Here is a 17,370-nt window from a genome sequence, read left to right as displayed (position 1 = left end):
CTGTTGAAGGATAGATGATCCTTGTGAACTGAGCCATGGATTCTGGACTGCTGAAATCTAGCATCCTTGGCATCAGGGGGTGAGATCCTCTGCTGGCCTCTTGTTCTTCTTGAAATCTTCTATCTCACGAAGGATCATCTGGTTGGTCTTGTTCTGCTGCTCCATGTATGCTTTAACCTACGAAAACATAGATGAAACATCATTGTTAGTATTAACCACCGGGGCAGCAGCAGCGGTTTTTGAGCTCTGGAAGACTGGTAGTTGCTTCTTGCTCCCAGCAGCAGCAGGCCGTTGCGTTCCCGTAATTGGCGGAGGCATCGGTAGCAAAGTCCTTGATGAGAGAGGAACCGTAGCCGGGATGGTTGATGAAGCAGCGGTTGATTGAGAGGCCATTGATAGTGATATGGGTATGAAAAAGTTGAGAATGATAGGAATAATATGGATTATAGCACCAATTGCCCCACGGTGGGCACCAAATTGTTTTGGAAAAAAATCTGCTAAGGATCAAGTATCCAAATCTGTTACGTGAGGTAAGGTGCTAATTCGATAATGACAAGTGTATGAGCGCAATATTGGTGAACACAAAGGTTTGATCACGAGGGAAAAAACCCTTAACCAAGATAGTCTTACTTCGGTCAAAACTTATGAAGGTAATCTTTGGTAAAATAACTTCGGTCATGGATTAATAAGATAATCCTTGGTCGAATTACTTTAGTCAGTGGTCAACAAGGTAACCTTTGGTCGACGAGTATATGATTATCGTGGTCTCCGGCACAAAAAACCCCCGAAAGGTGAAAACTATCACCGTCGATTATATTGTTAACTAAAAAGTGGTTACAAGTGTTGCGGAGCAAATGACCGAGATTACAAAGTATGCTAGTGTGTAGAGAGAATGCTAGTTCCTGCTCTTAATGTGTGTGATAGTACATGTGTGTTTTCCTACTCGATTATAGCTCGTTTAAATAAGAAAATATCACTAACTATATCTCCTATCTATCCGGAAATCTTCCACCTAGCCACTCCACGACCTTTTACCACGTGCCAATAGCCATCCAGTAGCGAGATAAGCGGAAGAATGAGTCTTATAGCCGTTGTTGATATTTACACATTCATCTTCACATGAGTTCGTCCATTAACAGCTACATTGAAGTAGGATCTTGGATTCATGCTCCAGCTGGAGAATGCTCTGTGAGGATAACTGATGCAAGTATGTCTTAAAGTTGTCACACCTGTCTAACATATGACCATACTAAACGCAATCATTAGTAAACAAGTAATACCGAGGATCGTCGATCCTTTATATCCTGATATATATTTCAAGGATAAACTATCCATAAGACAGTCAAGGTTAAAGGATCCTCAGTATAAAATTCATGGCCTAACAGAAAGCTAGCACCCGAATGGGAAGGCCCCTACTTGATTGAGTCATAAGCTGGAAATGGGGCATATCACTTGCTAACTATGGAGGGCAACATGTTACCCAGAGCATGGAATGCTATCCATCTCAAGAAGTATTTTTTCTAGTCAGGATCTAGTATCCTTCAAAAATCAAGCATTCATCTAGGATCAAGGATCCTAAAATTGGTAATATCTATCTAATCACTTATTCATTTCCTATTGTTGTTATTAATTTAAGAATAATGTATTCTTAACATTTATCTTTTCCAAGTTTTTAAGTAACAATGCAGATTTCAATAAAAGGTTCAATGTCTAAGAGGTTGGCCACCTCTCCTTCACGTTTGAGGTACTTTACTAGGGTATGACCCCCGATGGTCATATCCCCTAATATTTTTTGGGTTTTCACCTTTCTTATAAATTAGAGTTTCTACACTCTTGCCTGGAGCGCACGCTATCCAACGTATAGTCCGGGGCAGCGGGACCAGTACACGCTTAGTGGCTGACAATCTCGTTGTCTTCGGCTATTTGGAGGATCCTACAATTTATGGTAGACGTACCATACCACCGGTTTATAACGTTTTCACGTTATCTCAAGACAAAGGTTTCTAACATTTTCTTGTTAGCTAAGGTATTAGCGTTTTCACGTCATTCACGTTTGGGCTAAATCCCGGTTTGGGCGAGTCCCCAGTTGACATCCGTATCCTTGGACCAGTCCCCAGTTTGGGCTTGTCCCCAGTTTTTGGGCTTGTCCCCAGTGTAACACCAGTTCACGGGCTTGTCCCCAGATTACACGGGCTTGTCCCCAGTTCACGGGCTTGTCCCTAGATTACACGGGCTTGTCCCCAGTTTATTTTATGGGCTTGTCCCCGGTTTATGGTGTTTAATCCCAGATAATATCATAAGTTATTTGCATCAGATATCATAAATTAGATTCTGAGGATCACCGAAGGATCAATACTTATGGATTCAAAATCCTTTAATTCAGTTTTATAAGGATTGCAAAAGGATCAATACTTATGGTAACTTAGGTCTAACCGGACCGGACCTTACGGTATGATTTCTGTTTATCGGTTTACACTTATTTGATTTCAGTTTATATCTTTATAGATATAAGGATTCATTATTCTCAATCTATTTTTATAAGGATTTAAGATCCTGGTTTATTTTTGCAAGGATATTTTATCCTAAAAAACTTTTTACTAAAGAATATTTCTCAAAACTTTCAACAAGTCTAAAGCTATATCAGACAAACTTTCAAAATAACAGACAATCAACAGATAGTTAAAAGATACTATTTATTAAAATTACTTGCAATCACCAAAAATCTTAACCCGGATTTCACCATTCAAAAAAATGGACCATCCACCCGGGTTAAACAGGTGTTACTAGTTGTTCATGATTTGTAGGGAGAAGGATATACAGCCGGAAGGGAAATTCCCAAGGAAACTCCATTGAAATATGACAAGTATATCCAACTTGTCAAATCTCATATGTTTTTGCAGGAATTTCGAATTCAAAGGAAAAATGACAGCTGTGATCTTATCACAACCGCCATTTTGGAGGCAATTGTTAGTGCACAGAAATTTGACACAGTGGATACGTTATCCTGACATATGTCTGGATTAGTTATCCTTAGCATGTATTCCAGATCGTATCAGGATCAAGGATCCTCGGTACTCATTACTAATTAACGGTTGTTCTCATGTGCAGTCTTATATTTAGCAGGTATAACGGTTAGAAGACTCAGTCTATCCGCTAACTTGCAGTCAAGAAGATATTGACGTGTCTGGATCAATTATCCTTCTGAAGAGTTCCAGAGCTATGTCAGGATCATGGATCCTCGGTATATGGTGCTATTAACGGTTATTTCTTATATGAAGACTGATATTTATCAAGTGTAACGGCTCCAAGACCTGGTCTACCCCCTATTTCGCAGCCTGAGTGATGGAGCACGTGGTCAAAGTGGCAGTTACGATTATATTGAAGGCAATGGCGGATTTTTAGGGATTATTAGTTAATAGTCTTTATTATTCATAACTCCATTGAGTTATTATCTTTGATGTATAAATAGAGGCTATGATCAGCTATGAAAACACACCCAAAACAATAACACACTCTGCTCACTACGAATTCAGCAGCATACACACACACACATAGCTTTCGTTGTAATACTGATCATAATCTCTGATGTGTGAAAATGTATAATATAAATAAAGAACAAATCACAATTAAGCTTTAAATTTATAAAAACGAAAATCCTATAGAAACCACACAAAACCGGCAAGTGTACCGATCATAAATAGTATAGCATCAAGGAAGTCCGGATGTCGAACTCAAAGACACGTGAAAACGTTTATGATTAAGAAAACTCTAACCAAGACTTACCAAAATAATATTTATTTAATTTTTAAGATTTTATTTAATTACTTAAATTAATTTAACTAAACGAAAACGTTTGACAAAACACTTTTAGAAAACTTTGATTTAAATTCAATATGTAAAAACGTCTACCTAGGAATGAATCATGTTGACAGAAATAACAAGACAATGGATTGAAAATATTCAAGACACCGGTTATAAAAGATGACACAACCAAAACTTGTTTAAGAAAGTCAAATTACCTCTCAGTCTCTCTAACAAACTTTAACTTATTTTAGTTGATTTTAAAGAAAAAACCGGAAAAACAATTATTAACGTGTTCAAATATCGACTCACCTCTCGGTCTCACCGACACACTATCTTAATGGAGATGAATACTACGCAACCAAGGATAGAGGAACAATTTAACTTAACCCAAATTAAACCAACTAATTGCACATAAACACTCAAACTTGACAAGACAAAAACCCGCTCTCGCGCGGTCTTAATTCTAACAAGTAAAAGCAATGAGACAATATTACTTCTTATCACCTCTCGGTCTCAAATAAGGTGTATTTTAACTGATTTTAGATGATATATTACCCACTTATCCCTACGGTTGTACTTCCCGCAAATAAACCCAAAACACCAAGTAAAGAGCTTAACAAGCAATCAATTAATCAAAACCGATTCAATTAACTAATGCAAGAGGATTATAAATAATAACAAATAAAACACAGCCATCACACACAATCTAATTTATAGATTAGTTAAACATTACATCAACAATTTAAGTCTTGAACATCAACAATCCATTAAACAAGTTAAAACTACTCAACAATCATCTATCCTAGGTAGAACAAACAAGTTTAGCTACATATTAATTTTGGACAGCCACAAACAATCAAAGTAAACATCATAAACATCAATATAAACATGATAAAACTCATTCAAGATCCAAACTCAATCAATAACAAGTCAATCTATCAATCAATTGCAAAACAATGTAAAACAAAAGACCAAATCAATCAAAGTTAGCTTGATAATAACTAAAGTTTATGAATGTTTACTTAAGAGTATGGCTGATATTTGTGATGTATTGAAGTCCCTAGCAGCTGCCCAATTGTGTGATTTCGGGATTAGGCTGAGATTAATGGCAGATTTCTCTTGATATTTATTAAATATAATAATATAAAAGGCTTTTAAGAAGTGGGCTTGGGTCGGGCCTTGATTAAACTTTGAAACTTTGACACTTAAACCCTCCAAGTTCTCTTTTTCTTGCCTTTTTTTCCACATCTTTCCATAACCTACACAAAACATTTCAACTTTGTAAAACTTTGCACTTAACCCCCTAAACTTACATAAATTTGATATTAAATCATTAAAACATTATAAAATTGTAAGGAAATATAAGTGTGTTATTCAACACATCAAACATCCCCACACTTAAGACTTTTTCGTCCCTGAAAAAGATTTTACTGCAGTTGGATCAGAATCGGAAAATCAAAGTCAAATCAAACATATAGGTTATATTTTAAAGCTTAGAAAAATGCAAAAACCGCGATCATCGATATTGTTGTCCACCTAAACCCATGCCTTAATCTTTACCGGGACAAATAAGATCCGACAATAATATTACTTAGTGGTTTACACAATTAAGACCCGCTTATGTTCTGCTTTTACCGGACCAAACCACCCCAACTTGACTTAAACCTCAAAGTTAGCAGAATTAAAACTTTGTTGCTCAATATTTATGAATAGTTAAGACGATCAAGGGTATTGTTTATCCACCTAAGCTTAAGCATCAAAGTCTACCAAGCAGCCATTAGATATGATTAAGGTTCAATTATTTATAGCCAGTGCTCCCCACAACATGACATACCCCCGTTATCAAGCAATACCCCAAATCCATAGCCATAGGTGAGTATGCAAAATTTTATCTGTAGGGCTTACATGTAGCGTGTCCCTTGTGGTCCGTTTCTTAATGGTAATGAGACGCGAGCAAGGGGACCCCACATGACTAACAACGTGGATGATCAAGTCTGTAGTGTATTTGTACTTTCGTACTGTTATGATCATGTTTATAGACTTAAAAGGGTTTGCTCTTTGGCTTTATTTTAAATATCCACAACCCCACTTAGGAATTGTGAATACCCAGCTAAATAGATTGCATACAGACCCATCAATACAGGATTTAAGGTTATAAAACCATACGCCGATGAGGTGTAAAACACTAAACTATCATTTTAAGATTTATATCACAGGCTACACGGCATACTCTAACGTTAAACCTACCCAAGCATCATATGATAACGTATTCAGATTTTTAAAACTCATGATATTTCCAATTTTTCATACCAAAATTTGAGGCTTGAGTATGGCCCGACCTTTCATTGCTTATTTTCCACGGACAAAACGCTTTACCCACAAAAGATTTCCGTTTAACCGTTTTATCAAATTTGCCCTTTCATTTTCAAGGCTGAGCCTACCGACACATCCCAAGTTAAGTGCGTTTTCTTTTATTTATCTCATATTATTAGTAGTTTGAAAAACCGATTTCCGAATAAAATCATCATCTCCGACTTTAACGCAAAAGAAACTAAAAACAAGGGACATTTTTATTTTTTTATTTTTTTTTATTTTTTTTTCAAACTTGAACAACGTACGAAAACGAAAAAAAAATGAAAACTTTTTATTTTTTTAAATTTTTTAATTTTTTTTATTTTTAAATTTTTTCTACAACTAAGTAAAATAAATTCCCATCCCCACACTTAGAACGAAATCGTCCTCGATGAGAACAAGAAAAAGAACTAAAATAAAAATAAAACGTAAAGCATAAAATTAAAACTCTAAAGAACAGAAATTAAAATAGAGAACCGGTTACTCCCCTGGTTTAGATGCAAATTCTTCATCAGCTGTGTATGATTCGAACGAACGACCGTATAGCATTTCATTCGAGGCCGCAACCTCGGGGGAACCAGTTCCAAAACGCCATCAGAGCTACTATGCGCATAATAATACCTGTAAAAACTCAAACTCGCTCGCATGTAGCGGCGTTCTAAACAGAAAACAAAAACATAAGAAATAAACATATTTTTGTGTTTTTGAATTTTTTTTTATTAAATATTTATTTTTTGTATTTTTATGTTTTTATAAATATAAATAACAATAAAACAAATAAAAACAGATAATAAAGAGAATCATAATACAAACTCTACAACTCGGGCTGTATCCCGAGTGATGCATCCATCACGCCTATTTCCCGGTAAATGATTCAAGGTAGAACACCTCGACTATCTGATCAGTTATCGGCTCTCCTATGTAGTGCTTCAATCTATGGCCGTTCACCTTAAACTTCCCACTTCGATCTTGTATCTCAATCGTGCCATACGGGAAAACCTCAGTGACCGTGAACGGTCCCGACCATCGGGATTTCAACTTTCCCGGGAATAACCTCAACCGGGAGTTATACAATAAAACCTTATCCCTACACTTGAACTGCTTATTACCCTTCAGCTTTCTATCATGCAGTTCCTTCGTCCGCTCTTTATACCGAAATGATTGTGCATATGCGTGATCCCGGAGCTCCTCCAACTCGTGCAACTGATGGAAACGTGTACTCTCAGCGACGGATAAATCAAGATTAACCCTCTGAAGGGCCCATGAAGCGCGGTGTTCCAATTCAACAGGAAGATGACATGCCTTCCCATAAATCATCCGAAATGGTGTGGAACCAGTCGGAGTCTTGTAGGCTGTACGGAAAGCCCACAGAGCGTCATCTAATTTGTCGGACCAATCCCGACGACTTGAACCCACCGTTTTCTCGAGAATACGTTTAATTCCCCGATTACTCACTTCTACTTGCCCACTGGCCTGTGGGTGGTAGGCGGTCGCAAGCCGGTGGGTGACCCCATAGCGCTGCAACGCCTTCTCCATCTGCGCATTGCAGAAGTGAGTACCTCGATCACTGATCAAGGCCTTCGGGACTCCAAAACGGGAAAACAAACCTTTTAAAAATCTCACTACAACTCGGGCGTCGTTAGTGGGCAATGCTTTGGCCTCGACCCACTTGGAAACGTAATCAACAGCCACAAGAATGTACTTGTTCCCTCTAGACGACGAGAACGGGCCCATAAAATCGATACCCCAAATGTCAAAAACCTCGCATACCTGAATCGCATTTTGGGGCATCTCATTCCGGGATGAGATATTACCAACACGTTGACATCGGTCACAAATTTTAACAAACTCATGTGCGTCTTTGAAAATAAAAGGCCAATAGAATCCAGAATCAAATACCTTCTTCGCTGTCGAACTCGCACCTTGGTGACCTCCTGTCGGTCCCACATGACAATGGCTCAAAATCTGCCATCCCTCCTTTTCATCTACACATCTCCTAATTAACTGATCAGCACCAACACGGAAAAGATACGGGTCGTCCCATAGGTAGAACTTAACATCAGCAAAGAATTTCTTCTTTTGCTGGTAAGACATCTTCGGGAGGTATCCATCAGCAAGATAGTTTGCGAAGTCAGCGAACCATGGAAAACCCTCCTCCTGTGCCTTAACGAACATGAGACTTTCCGTCGAAAAACGGTCGTTGATCCTGCCCCCCGAATCTCCTAACTCAGCGCATTCTAGTCGTGAAAGATGATCGGCCGCAACATTCTCGGCCCCCTTTTTATCACGGATCTCAATATCAAACTCTTGAAGCAACAGGATCCAACGGATAAGACGAGGCTTGGCATCCTGCTTGCTGAAGAGATAACGAATAGAAGCATGATCCGTATAAACAATTGTTTTGGACAAAACCAGATAGGACCTAAATTTGTCGAAAGCGAACACCACAGCTAAAAGCTCCTTTTCGGTGGTGGTATAGCTTTCCTGTGCGCCGTTTAAGGTCCGGCTAGCATAGTAGATCGGATGGAAATATTTATCCTTCCGTTGTCCAAGAACCGCTCCGACTGCGAAGTCGCTCGCGTCACACATCAACTCGAATGGTGACGACCAGTCGGGAGCAACCATGATCGGGGCGTTAACAAGTTTGTCTTTTAGAAGATCAAACGCCTCGATACACTGCTCAGAAAAAATAAATGGGGCATCCTTCTCCAAAAGTCTGGTCATGGGTCTCGCGATTTTAGAAAAATATTTGATGAACCGGCGGTAGAACCCGGCATGACCTAGAAAACTACGAATCGATCTCACAGAAGTAGGCGGGGAAGATTAGAAATGGTCTCGACCTTCGCTTTATCAACCTCTATCCCCGAACTCGAGATCCGATGTCCCAGAACAATGCCCTCGCGAACCATGAAATGACATTTTTCCCAGTTAAGGACTAGGTTGGTGTCAACACAGCGGGACATCATCCTCTCGAGATTTGATAAACAATGATCGAAGGAACTCCCAAATACGGAAAAATCGTCCATGAACACCTCCATGGAGTCCTCGATCATATCATGGAAAATGGCCACTATACACCTCTGGAATGTGGCCGGAGCGTTACAAAGTCCGAACGGCATACGTTTGTAAGCAAACGTTCCGTAAGGGCAGGTGAAAGTGGTTTTCTCCTGGTCATCGGGAGCTATGGGAATCTGGAAATACCCGGAGAAACCATCCAAGAAGCAGTAATACTGCTGACCCGCTAAACGCTCCAACATTTGATCAATGAAGGGTAAAGGAAAGTGGTCTTTCCTGGTGGCATCATTCAGTCTGCGATAGTCGATGCAGACTCGCCATCCCGTCACAGTCCTAGTGGGGATAAGCTCGTTCTTCTCATTGGTGACGACAGTCATGCCACCCTTTTTAGGAACCACTTGGACTGGACTCACCCAAGCACTATCATAAATGGGGAAAATGATCCCCGCATCAAGGAGTTTAATGATCTCCTTCTTTACGACCTCTTGCATTTTCGGATTGAGCCGCCGTTGCGGCTGGACGACAGTTTTGAAATTTTCCTCCATGAGTATTTTATGAATGCAAAACGAAGGGTTGATACCCTTGATGTCGATAATATTCCATGCAATTGCCTCTTTTGTGCTCTCGTAGCACCCTCAACAACTTCTCCTTCTCGACCTCCGTCAAAGCAGATGCAATGATAATTGGAAGCTTCCTCTCTCATCTAAAAATGCGTACTCAAGATGGGCGGGCAGATCCCTAAGCTCTAAGGAAGAAAGAGGACTCTCGACCGAAGGTCGGTCCATCGGATCGTCTCGTACGATCTCGGCAGACACGCCAGATTCAGAGGTATGCGACTCGGTGTCGTCATCTAAGGACTGATTGGTCATGGCAACCATTTCAATCTCGGGAATCTCCCTATCGAGAATCTGGGTGTCGGAGGCAGATCCTCCACAAATTTAGCTGAGAAACTCCCCGACATGCTCCATGATGGTATCAATGAAGTATAAGGAGTCATCAGCAGACTTGGGGTGTTTCAGTGACTGTCGAACGTCAAAGGTGACGTTCTCATCCCCAACTCTCAGAATTAACTTACCCTCGCAGACGTCGATCAACGCCTGTGCAGTGGCAAGGAATGGTCGGCCTAAGATAAGTGGGACACTATCATCATCGTTCATGTCCAGGATGACAAAGTCCACCGGGAAGATGAACTTGTCGACATGAACTAGCATGTTCTCGACCACCCCTCGGGGGTATTTCACAGAACGATCAGCAAGCTGGATACTCATACGGGTAGACCTCGGCTCGCCTAAACCCAACCTGCGATACACGGAATACGGCATGAGATTAATACTGGCACCAAGATCTGCCAATGCATGAACAACCGTATTATCACTCAAGATGCAGGGAATCGTGAAACTCCCAGGATCGGACATCTTTTCCGGTAACTTTCTCTGCAAAACTGCAGAGCAACCAGCACTCAGCGGGATGGAAGAGACCTCAGCTAACTTCTCCTTATTAGAAAGAATATCCTAAAGGAACTTTGCATATTTCGGCATTTGAATTAGTGCCTCAAGGAATGGAATGTTAAGGTGAAGTTGCTTCAGGAGATCAAGAAATTTAGTGTTCTGCTCCTCGTCTCTATCCCTACGGACTCTCCCGGGAAATGGGAGTCTAGGTTTGTAGACTCTCGGTGGTGTGCTGGGTAATGGCTGGTCCTCGGCCTGTGCTGTACTTCCTGGGCTTCGCCTCTGATGCACCTTGACCGGTGGAGACTCCATCTGAATCTCCTCGTCTACCTGCTCCTCTACATCTACCGCAGGCCCCTGATTCACTGGCTTACTACATGCCCTGCACCGCTCCTCGTCGTCACCGCCTTCGCGAAGGCCTTCGGATTCTGCTCAGTGTTACTCGGAAGTGTACCTGGCGGCCTCTCATTCGGACGATTCGCTATCTCTCCCATCTGCCTCTCAAGATTTTGAATTGACGCCCCCTGATTTCTCATGAATGACTCGTGTTCCCGAAATTTCTCTTGAGTCTCTTTGTGACGGGAATCCTCTCGAGTCATAAGCTGCGATAGCATCTGAGTCTGTTGTGCCATCATCTCCTCCAGCGTGAGCTTCTTCTCCCCACCACTCGCTCCTTCACCGGAATCCTGGAATAGACTCTGACGCGGCTGGAAGCCGGAATGATTTCCGTTCCTCCAGTTAGGATTTTGGTTACCTCTCCAACCCGAATTATAAGAATTAGGGTTTCGGTTCGGATTGTTAACATAGTCGACTGCCTCCTCCTGGAAACCTACGGGGCATTGAACGGTATCGTGTCCCCCTCTGCAGATCTCGCATAACTTACTTTTTACCTGCAGGTCCTTCACAATCTTCGCTAACGCCTCGACCTGTGCCGCGAGGACGGTGTTCGTGTCAACTGAATGTATGCCGCGTGATAACGCGTCGACGGTTTTGGTGCTCTTAGAAGGTGGTCACTGGTATCCACTCATGGCTAAACCGTTAAATAAGGCAATGCACTCATCGGTATCCTTTGTCATCAATAAGTTGCCTCCTGCAGCAGTGTCAAGCATATTCTGAGTCGCGTAAGTCACTCCGTTATAGAACTTTTCAACAACCGCCCAGTCCTGCAAGCCGTGGTTCGGACATAAAGCAAGTAGGTTTTTGAATCTCTCCCACGCCTCGTAGAAACTCTCAGTGTTCTCCATCTAGAAAGAATGAATCTAGTTACGCAAACGAGCGGCCTTAGCCGGAGGATCGTATTTTTCCAGGAACTGGGTCTGCATGGCGGCCCAAGTAGAAATGGATCCCTGTGGGAGGGACTCAAGCCACAGACTCGCCTGATCAACGAGTGAGAACGGAAAGATGCGGAGTTTGATGGCGTCTTCGGATACGTTGGCAAGATGAAACGTGTCACAAATACGTGCGATGCGAGTGAGATGTGAATGCGGGTTTTCGTGGAGCAACCCGTGAAATTGAGCAGAATGGGAAATGGTGTTCAGAACGTTCGATGGAATCTGCCAGGTCGTTTGAACTCCTATAGCTGGTGGAGCAATGCTGGATCTCGCGCCAGCATCGACCGGACGGGCCCGGTCTGCGACTGTCCTCCCCGGTGGTGCGTCGGCCATAATCCTATCCCTAACGATGGGTTCAGATAAAGTAGGAGAAGAGAATGTATTACCGACGGATGTAGATGAACTAGAAGACGGTTTTGTACGACGTCTCTCAAGAAGCTCTCTCTCTGGTTCGGGAAATCCTTCAACTTCTGGTGGTCCTAGAGATCGAGTACGTCGCATACAACTATTTAAAATAAATAAAAGAAATTATAATTATCTAAACTATTTTAAACTAACAAACAAAACAATTAAGAAAACAATTAGTAAATAAGGCAAGTCCTAACTCGAGTCGTTCTTAAAACGCTTCAAACCGTGTCCCCGGCAACGGCGCCAAAAACTTGATGTGTGAAAATGTATAATATAAATAAAGAACGAATCACAATTAAGCTTTAAATTTATAAAAACGAAAATCCTATAGAAACCACACAAAACCGGCAAGTGTACCGATCATAAATAGTATAGCATCAAGGAAGTCCGGATGTCGAACTCAAAGACACGTGAAAACGTTTATGATTAAGAAAACTCTAACCAAGACTTACCAAAATAATATTTATTTAATTTTTAAGATTTTATTTAATTACTTAAATTAATTTAACTAAACGAAAACGTTTGACAAAACACTTTTAGAAAACTTTGATTTAAATTCAATATGTAAAAACGTCTACCTATGAATGAATCATGTTGACAGAAATAACAAGACAATGGATTGAAAATATTCAAGACACCGGTTATAAAAGATGACACGACCAAAACTTGTTTAAGAAAGTCAAATTACCTCTCAGTCTCTCTAACAAACTTTAATTTATTTTAGTTGATTTTAAAGAACAAAACGGAAAAACAATTATTAACGTGTTCAAATATCGACTCACCTCTCGGTCTCACCGACACACTATGTAAGGCCCCGTTACCGGTAGCCCTACTTTCGTATTGGATTTACTCATAAACGCAGTTCTAAATATCGGAGTTAATTAAAACATTCGCGGAATATAAAAGCTTTCATAAAACATTTCATAACAAAACACGTCTTGTCTTAAAACATCATTTTGTCTTTCAAAATGAACGAAACATTAAACTTAAACGTCTTGAGTCTTCCGATGTCAGCCTCTTATTCAGTGCCACGTGTCTCCTCAAGCGAGCTGCCTCATCCTACTCACCTGCGTGCATACTAAAAGTCAGCTACGCTGAGTGAGTTCTAGTTAATCATACACTATACAATACACATAAACTTATATTCTTTCATTCATACTTTCATACTTCCATACTTTCTTTTGTATTAACTTACTTTCATATCTTACGTTATAAAGAGCATTACGCCCTACATTCCTCGAGTATTATTAGGGCTCGGTACCCTTCTTCCTCGAGTATTATTAGGGCTCGGTACCCTCCTTCCTCGAGTATTATTAGGGCTCGGTACCCTCTTTCCTCGAGTATTATTAGGGCTCGGTACCCTCTTTCCTCGAATATTAGTAGGGTTCGGTTCCCTAGTTCTCGAATATTAGTAGGGTTCGATTCCCTCTTCGTTACCATACAACCATACATCATACCTCGAGTATTATTAGGACTCGGTACCCTTTTCGTAAACATACAACCATACAACCATCATTTCCTTCTTTTATTAACTTTATCACTTTCATACACATAAGCATACATATCATACTTATCTTATACATAGCGTTACAACCTGACAGTACGTGCAATATCCGAAGATCGTTCACGTATCATCAAGCAATCATTCATACATTTCACATTATCCACATAAGGCATACACTTATCTCTTAGGATAAGCGTATTAACAAACATATTGGGTATGCACACAGCCCCGAAAACATAACACATAAATGGGGCTAGAAACTCACCTGAATCCTGTTACGCTCTCCGTTAATAGTTATTCCCTTCTTGAGCTGTGCACGGCTAACTGTATAATATTTACACGTATCAATTAACTACTACTACTCATGTTGTATTTCTATTTTTATATTACCCACAACGAACGGGGGTCCGGGGGCAGCGCCCCTGGCAGCGGGGTCTAGGGGCGGCAGCCCCTAGCAGGGTCCAAGGGGCAAAGCCCCTGGCTGGGGTCGAGCTGGCCTTAGGCGAACTTAGCTTTAGGCGAAGTTATCAGTTAGGCGAACTTGGCCGTAGGCGAAGTTACCAGTTAGGCGAACTTGGCCTTAGGCGAAGTTACCAGTTAGGCGAACTTGGCCGTAGGCGAAGTTATCAATTAGGCGAACTTGGCCTTAGGCGAAGTTACCAGTTAGGCGAACTTGGCCGTAGGCGAAATTAAGCTTTGAAGGCGAAGTTAAGCTTTGAAGGCGAAGTTAAGCTTTTGCAGGCGAAGTTGCCCAGTTCAGCTACGGGTTTAGTTTTTTATCAAGCATTTTGACGATTTTAATACCCTTGTTATGGTTCGACATCACCCACTACGTTCCCTAACCGTTTTCGGTCGTATATATATCCCGTATATACTATAAAGCTTGGACCTTTAAGGTAAAAACGTTCAATACTACGTAAACTTTAAAGGTCAAGAACATACCTTTTATACGTTCGGTGTGGTCGCGGTTTGCTTGGTTATCTCGTATATTGAAGATCTAATAATGGTCGGCTTGATTCTTGGTCTCGGATGTCTCTCTCTCTCTCGACCGAATATGGTGTAGTGTATGTGTGTGTTTTTGAGTGTGTAGAGATTATGATGGAAATGAAATGAGGGTTTAGGGTTTTAGGTTGGTTTAGGGGATATTTATATCCCTTAAAGCCCATGGACCTAAGGCCCATTCTCATTTAACCCATCTTAATTAATCTAAGTCCATGATCCGTTCTTTACTCGACATTAATTAATTAATAACGTGAAATCACTAAACGTAACTTTCTTTATTTAACATTATAAATTTTAGGATGTTACACACTATCCTAATGGAGACGAATACTACGCAACCAAGGATAGAGGAACAATTTAACTTAACCCAAATTAAACCAACTAATTGCACATAAACACTCAAACTTGACAAGACAAAAACCCGCTCTCGCGCGGTCTTAATTCTAACAAGTAAAAGCAATGAGACAATATTACTTCTTATCACCTCTCGGTCTCAAAGAAGGTGTATTTTAACTGATTTTAGATGATATATTACCCACTTATCCCTACGGGTGTACTTCCCGCAAATAAACCCAAAACACCAAGTAAAGAGCTTAACAAGCAATCAATTAATCAAACCCGATTCAATTAACTAATGCAAGAGGATTATAAGTAATAACAAATAAAACACAGCCATCACACACAATCTAATTTATGGTTTAGTTAAACTTTACATCAACAATTTAAGTCTTGAACATCAACAATCCATTAAACAAGTTAAAACTACTCAACAACCATCTATCCTAGGTAGAACAAACAAGTTTAGCTACATATTAATTTTGGACAGCCACAAACAATCAAAGTAAACATCATAAACATCAATATAAACATGATAAAACTCATTCAAGATCCAAACTCAATCAATAACAAGTCAATCTATCAATCAATTGCAAAACAATGTAAAACAAAAGACCAAATCAATCAAAGCTAGGGTTCTTGATAATAACTAAAGTTTATGAATGTTTACTTAAGAGTATGGCTGATATTTGTGATGTATTGAAGTCCCTAGCAACTGCCCAAAGGCTCCTTCTTCCTTCTCCAGCCGTCCAAGACAGCAGCCGCCTTTAGCTTCTCTTTTTTCTTTCTTTCTTGCGGCCGGCGGCAGAAACAGTTCCGATCGGAACTGTTGGTATTGGGGTTAGGGTTTTTGTGTGATTTCGGGATTAGGCTGAGATTAATGGCAGATTTTTCTTGATATTTATTAAATATAATAATATAAAAGGCTTTTAAGAAGTGGGCTTGGGTCGGGCCTTGATTAAACTTTGAAACTTTGACACTTAAACCCTCCAAGTTCTCTTTTTCTTGCCTTTTTTTCCACATCTTTCCATAACCTACACAAAACATTTCAACTTTGTAAAACTTTACACTTAACTCCCTAAACTTACATAAATTTGATATTAAATCATTAAAACATTATAAAATTTTAAGGAAATATAAGTGTGTTATTCAACACATCAATCTCCAACCTTGTATCCTCATTTTTTGATATTAATAAAGTGGTGATCGACGAGTTGTCATCACCCGGGGTTTTTGTGCCGGCGATTCGAACCAGATCAAGGGCTTTTCCCCGTAACAAATCCGTGTGTTTGTGTTTGCAATCGATACATACTTGTTTTCATCATCATAGCACTAATCCTCACTAAACGAATTTGGATACATTATCCTTGAGTGATTTTTGTCCAAAACAGTAATCTTTGGTCGAATTGCTTCGGTCAAATATTAACAATGTAATCCTTGGTCGGATGGTATGTGATTATTATAATCTCCGGCACAAAAAACCCTCGGATGGTGAAAACTATCACCGTCAAGTTTATTAATGGTAAAAAGATGATTACAAGTGTTGTGGAGTTGTTGATCAACGAATGCTATATGTGTGAGTACAAAATATCTTAGCAGCTAGAATACGTGTGTTTGTGTGTGTTCTAATGTTGATCACGACTCGATATATAAAGAAAATAATAAGTAACTAACTAACAACTATATCCTATAATCACGCTAGTCTTCCACTCTCTTCCATCGTGCTCTTTGATCACGTGCTAGCAGACGTTTAATGATGAAATAAGCGGTAGACTAGGTCTAGGAGACGTTGTGGTTACTTAAACATCAATCTCCACACGAATTCGTCCATTAATAGCTATGTTGGATAAGGATCTTGGATCCATACTTCAGCTAGAGAATACTTCATGAGGATAATTGATCCAAGCACATCTTCAAGAATAACATATCTTGTCCTTAGTACTCAGTAATTGGTCATGTCATTCTGCTACTTCTTCCACTGGCTTAGTCTTCAGTCTCAACCATGTGTTGCAGGTGTCTTGTAGTGGAATATACAGCAGACTGGATCTTAAAGTCGTTATACCTGTCTAACACATCACCATACTAAACGCAATCATTAGTAAACAAATAACGCCAAGGATCATTGATCCTTTATAACCTGCTACATATCTCAAGGATAATCTATCCATAA

At 40.1% G+C, this 17,370-nt stretch overlaps 1 protein-coding gene across 1 annotated transcript in view; it reads left to right on the top strand.

The window, feature by feature from the left end:
• Positions 1-2,004: 2,004 nt before the first annotated feature.
• Positions 2,005-17,370, top strand: part of LOC143619340 (oxysterol-binding protein-related protein 3A-like) — a 216,926-nt gene continuing 201,560 nt past the window's right edge. The window contains exon 1 of the mRNA XM_077091289.1: positions 2,005-2,010. The gene's annotated coding sequence lies outside the window, so the exon portion shown is untranslated. The remainder of the gene's footprint in view (positions 2,011-17,370) is intronic.

This window comes from Bidens hawaiensis, unplaced genomic scaffold, assembly GCF_021521415.1.
Source record: "Bidens hawaiensis isolate Kalapana, Puna unplaced genomic scaffold, B.hawaiensis_p1.1 tig00002423_1, whole genome shotgun sequence".
NCBI classification, from domain to species: Eukaryota; Viridiplantae; Streptophyta; class Magnoliopsida; order Asterales; family Asteraceae; genus Bidens; species Bidens hawaiensis.
This window is presented reverse-complemented; position numbering and strand designations above follow the sequence as displayed.